Source organism: Ambystoma mexicanum, chromosome 11, assembly GCF_040938575.1.
Source record: "Ambystoma mexicanum isolate Mex_15411 chromosome 11, UKY_AmexF1_1, whole genome shotgun sequence".
Lineage (NCBI taxonomy): Eukaryota > Metazoa > Chordata > Amphibia > Caudata > Ambystomatidae > Ambystoma > Ambystoma mexicanum.
Window position 1 is genome coordinate 271,413,529 of NC_090934.1, and position 6,474 is coordinate 271,420,002.

The following is a 6,474-nucleotide window of genomic DNA, read 5'->3' on the forward strand; positions in this document are numbered from 1 at the left end:
GTGGGTGGGACCACTGGTGGCAGAATGCTTCCCCCGGGGTTCATATTGTAGACCCTTGGATTTTACATGCAGGTTACTCATGGGGCTATTTGGTGTGCGGCGAATCCTGCTGCAGGTGCAGTGGAAGTTTTAAAGCATGGCGCAACTAGTGGCTGCCAGTGGCAATCACACATTTCCAATGTAATTACATTCTGGGGCATTTACTGGTGTGCCAAACAGCCACACTCGAACACCCACACCCAAACACCCCCTTCCCCCTAGCACCCAGTTAAATCTTGCACACAAACAACTGACACAGAATGCCAACCCGCATGGCAATGGTAACTGCTGGTAAGCATCCCTCAGCCGATCAGATTGCAACCTCGGCTCTGCTCTCTCTGATTCCACTTACCCCCTAAAAGCCCCACATTTTTTCTTGCAGGATGAACCGCGCCAAGAGTGCATGCAAATGGCAAAAGCTGCACTACAGCAATTCCCAGTAACATGACACATTATCCAGTGTCCAGTGGGACCACCGGCGTGCTCTCCCTGCCATCGTTTTTGAGTTGTGCAAGACAAGCCATGTTAAAAATATGTCCAATTTCTGAGGGTGTTACTGAATATATTTACCTGTGTGTCATTTTCTTTTCTTCACATTCCACATGTATGATTTTATTATCAAAAACGACTTTACATTCTGTATCCTTAATGACGTCATAATGCTAGGGCTTTGAGCTAACAATTCGCTCACCTGTGCTCCACTTTTTACTTTCGCCTTCTCGACGGTCAGCGCTTTTCTAAAGAAATGGATTTAACAATGGGCACCTTTTGGGCTTTGAATATGGAGTCAGTGGTACAGGTTTGAATGGTGTGGTATGCTCTTAACGTGTGCGATGGAGGTAAATAACACTATGGGCCTCATTCCGAGGTTGGAGGTAGTCATGGCGCTATTAGCTCCAATACCGGTACCGAGTCCGCCCTCGTTCAATGGGACTTACCAGTCTATTCTGACCTTTGCGGGACCGGAAAGTCCCCATTGAAAAAGCCATTCCCCATTCCCATTTAAGCCCCCATAGGGCTCAATGGGAAGGGGGAAGGCGCTAATAACGGTACCGCAAATTGCGGTACCGTTATTTGCTCTGAAGTCCCTTAACGGGCCCCAGCCATAACGCCTGGTAAAACCAGGCATTAAGGAAGGGACCCGCTAAGAGACCTCAGAATAGGGCGCAAAGGGATTACCGGCAGCGATGTCCTTAACGGTGCCCGGTATCCCTTTGCACCCACCTCGTAATGAGGCCCTCTGCCTGCTGCTCATTCACATTGACCTGGAGTGAACCCATCAGCTATGTGTCGCTGGCCTATAGGTTTCCTATGTTGTAACGAAATTATCACTAACGGTCTGAGCCACATCACCGGTGTCTAACCTACGGACACCAGAATCACTGACACGCTTTAAATTCTCTCTTAGGACTGTTAGTCTGTCCTTCTCATGTCACAGTTTCAGTGTTAGTGTGCCAGTATGCACACCTGTGTGTGGCCTTGCTTTCTAAAAGCATAACAGAGCTGCCACAAACAATATGGCGGTCAGCAGGTTGTGCCCCCAGATATAGACATGCACACACAAAGAGATCAGCAATTTCCACAATCCTAACTCAGGGACCCCCAAAGATGGCCCCCATGGTGTCATGTTTAGTTTTGGTTATTGGGTATATGCCAACACTATTGCATTGGAGTACCGATAGGAGGGAGATGGCATATGAGGAGTGATACAACGTTTGTACCCATCCATGGACTGACCTTGGCCATGCTCATCTTTATGGCCATGTCCACCCACTTCCTGCCCCTCCCACCCAAAACACATCTTCCTGGGATCTCATTGTGTTAACACTATCAAACCATACCATCAAACTTTTGCTAGAAGTGCCTGCCAGTATTATTTCAAAGTAGTCGTCTGAGAGTTAATGGGCCTCATTACAACCTTTGCGGAATGGGTTAACGGGTGCCGCTAATGGAGGCGGACCCGTTAAACCCATTCCGCAAGATTACGAGGTTCCCTCATGGGACCCGGTAAGGACGCCTGGTAAAACCAGGCGTCCTTACCGGGTCCCGCGAGGGGACCAGGGAGCTAACAATGGGCCGGTCATAATCGGCCCGTTGTTAGCTCCCTGCACCCATTCCCATTAAGCCCTATGGGGGCTCAAATGGGAATGGGGAAGGTCCGGGCCTGGGTTCCCTGAAGGAGGAATTACCGGGCCCTCCAAACTCGGAATGACCCGGTAATTCCTCATTGAGGGAACCCGGACACGGACACGGTTTTGGTGGCACCCATGCCCTTATTAAGGGCATGGCTACTGCCAAAATTGTAATGAGTCCCAATGACTGAATTGGAGCTGTAAATGTGCTGCAGGAATAATACAAATATCTTAACCAAATCTGCATTCAGCCACTTGATCTAAAAACAGCATGCATGCCCATCACTTGAAGTTCAGTTAAAAGCAAGTATTGGGAAAACTAGCAATTGTGGCTTGCATATAGGCATTTGATGAGCATTTCCCAGGCACTGCTATTATATGCACAGGTATCCACACCATTTTGCAGCTGCTTCCATTAATGGGCATTTAGTAGCATCACGGCAGTGCCTGGAAAATGCCTTTCCCATTTCCAATGCCAACATAAAAGCAAACACAGTTGGCATTGCCAATGCTTGCTTATCCTATTGTTGTCCCCTGCTGTGACCTCATGAATATGCTCATGAGCTGAGCAGTGGGGGGCGGGGGGCGAGTCAGAGTTACGATTGCCATCACTTTCCAGTCCCACTGAATTTCCTGGGTTTTATTGCAATTAATCAAATCTTCTTACTTTATTAATTTGCATCACACTTGTCCTAGATAAAGTCTTTTCCCTCAATTTACATGTTTTGTTATGCTATATTTTCTCTATGGCCCATTGGCTGTGGCCACTGTGAATACTGCACTATTTAGTTAAAAAATGACCTGGACGAGTAACGAATCAGATCTCACCAGCAATGGCCTTTCGATGTGGCTACTGTCCATGTTTCGCCAATTAGCAAAAAAGACTGTGGTCCACTGATCATGGTCTTTGGCCATGGCCACTGACCCAGGCCAATGGCTGGCCCATATCTCCCTGCCTAGTAACTTACCAGATCCCTCTGGCCAAGGCCACACCCACTGTAAATGTTGCAACATTTGGGCAAAAAGACTGTGGCCCAATGGTCATGCTTTTGGACATGGCTCATACCCCTCATACCGCTCTCACCAGTAAATAACCACATCCTACTAGCCATGGCCAGCGGCCACACCATAACTAACTGGATCGCACTGGGCATGACCTTCTGCTGCAGCCACTATCTACATTGCAAAAATTAGGCAACATAATTGCTGTGGCTCATATCCCCTCACTAGTAAATAATCAGATCCCATTGGCCGTGTTGAGCCATTACAACAAACCCCATATGGGACATTCTCCATGGCTTATGCCCCTTTTTTCCCCCATCTCCTATTGTGTCCATGTTAGTTTCTTCTGAAGAATCTGAAGAATACCTCAGACCCCTTCATGTTGCCTTCTATATCGACGGTAACCATTTGCCTATTTATGGAGTCTTTGCCCATTACTGAGCTAATGGAAAAATGCTCAGAAATGTAAATAGTCTTCCCCATTCCCACTGCCACTCTCCATGTGCCTCCTCCTCCTTTCTTGTTCCTTTCCCCCCACCCTACTATGTAAATCCTCCCAGTATTGTGATGGATTTTCTTTCCAATCATATCGTGTGATGTTCCCATGAGATCTCTCTTGAATCCCGAGGGATTCCTGTGATAAAACAAAATATCATCTGGTTCAAAATAGACTCTCCAGTCATCCAGAACCTGTGTTCCTATTTCACCCCCACTCACCTCTACCCTGATATGAAATCATCCCTTTTCTCCTCCTTGTCTTGAGCCCTTTTCTTTTTTGGATCCCCCAGGATTTATCATGGGTATCACTTGCATCAAGCACAAATTAACATGGTAGATTTTCAGTTCTGAAAAGGCTCAGTACTGAAAAGCACCATGGCAGCTCTAATATGTTGTTTTGTCAATGGGGCACTCCCAATCCATCGAATTTTATTAATAAAACGCATGACGGCTTTACACTGAAGCAAAAAAAAAGGCAATATCTACGACGCTTTGTGCCCAAGTTGTTTCTTGATGCAAATCCCTGCAGCAGTTTTCTAACTACGGGTGCTCAACGGAAAGCACATTTTTCTCTATGAGAAAATGAATGAGGGGTACGATGAAAACAGCTTTTATCCGTTGCTGAATAATTTTTTTACGTTAATGAATTGTTCCCAGTATTTCCATCTTGGAGTGGCAAGGGCCTGTCATTTCGTTTCTAAAATGTCAACCAAATCCGGCCAGCGAATCAAACGTTAATAACAATAGAATTTTGAGGAAGGTCAGTGCAAATTGATTTGATCCTAACCATATAGTGGAGACGGCTGTGTGTTTTTAAATTAGAATTGTAGTCTAAGGTTTCGATGCATGCCCTCATCATCGAGTTATAGTGGGGGCTGGTTGGACTATGAATCCTTACTCACACGTACATGCTCTCTTTAAGTGCTGTGCCGTGATTCCTTCTGTGCACTTTTGATTGATTTGCTCATCGGGTGTAAAAGAAAAAGCACAGGTATCAGGGGGGCGCCAGGCTCCCGTGCCTTTTTGCGCAAAACAATTGCTAATTCTGACTGGCATTAATCTGCAGAAGCTTCGCGCACCCTGGTGCAGGCCAAGAGAGCTGACTTTTGATTTTCCCAGTTGGGTGGCAGGGGCAAATTGTTAGGAAGTCACATTGAATGCATGAGGACTTTTAGCACAGATGGCTCTTCCCGGGGATGCCGGGGTCCAGGAGCACCTGTGTAATCAGCGCTTCTGGTGCAGGCCCTAAAATTACGCAGAACTCCTCTTGTAATGAAGAGTCCCAATAACACCATGCCACACGATGAACCATTTGGGAACGTTCAAGGGGGTTTTGAAACTTCAGAGAACGGACGGACGTGGTCCCCTGCCCCGGTAAGTATAGAGATAGGTTTCACAAAAATTCAACTAATGGACATCAAATATTGCAAATTGATATCTCTCTAGCTAGATTGAAGTAAATGTGATTTACCCTGATGAATGGTGCACACCACGCCACCAGTGAGAGGCGGTATGAGACCTCATGTTCTTTCAGTGGGAAGTGAGGCTTCTAAAGGATGCTGCCAAATTCTTCATGGATGTCAATGCATTTCACTGGCCAGATCCACAAATAGGCCACCTGAGAATGCACCTTTATTATCTTGCAAACAATCAATCACACCTCCTTCAGAGACATACCATGTCCATCACCCTTCAGTCCTGGTGCATGTCACCTAACTAAAACATTGGGATCGAGGAACACGCTTTGCTACAGAATATATAAGTTGAGTCACAGATGCTGACTGGGAGGTGGAACCAATTTTGCATCAAATCATTCTCCATATTTCTTGATTCAGGGAAATACTCTCGTTCCTCTTCAATGACTTTTTAATGTTATGTTATTTTATATGTTTATAGCGCCTACTGCCATTGTTATGGATTTGAAGCACGTTGGGGTGGAAGGGTCTTCAGAAGACCTCAGTCTGTGCAAGCATGGAAATAAAAAGTGCATTACATTGCTTGCAAATAGTAAATGTAAATATTCAATTACTAGCAGATGTGCCTAGTTGATAACATTATGAAAATCATGCAAGGCATTGTGTTCAGCCACAGAGATGGCTGCTATGTCAGTGACTATGTGACAGTTGGACTGAAGTTTTCCTGGGACTCAGGTGTATTCTATGGGTTGCAGTGCAAAGATAGGGAATGGGTATTATAGTCTACCTACTCCTACGGCAACTGTCTACAGCTGTGGGCTCTGCTATTTGCATGCAGAAGACATGCACACTAAATAACATGCAGCCAAGGCAAAATAACCTGAAATCCTGCACTCTCACCACTGGCCTAGTTCATACAGGTCACAATTCACTAATTCACACTGCACCTGTCAGGCCATTTTCTCTCCCCCTCCTCCACCTCTGGCTGAAGCACATCCTGACACAGCCCTTTCCATTCTCCACTCTTCTATCTCTGATACTCTTGATGTTCTTGCCCCTGTCATGAGGATCCGCTTGAAGCCCAAAGCCAAGTGCAACTCCTGGTACGACTCCGACCTCGTCACACTTAGACGCAAGTGCAGGGTGGCTGAGAGGAAATGGTTTGCATCTTGTGCATCCTCTGACAAACTGGCCTGCTGCCTGCTTCAAAGGCAATACCCACTCTCTGTCTGCACTAAGAAGAGAACCCACATCCAAGCCCACGTCTCTGCGGCATTTAACAACTCGGCCGAACTCTCTAAAATCTGCAAGGAGCTGGCCAATCCTGCTGCAGTCTCTACTTCGCCTATCGCCTCCCAGACCATCTGCATGGCCCTGGCTTCTCATTT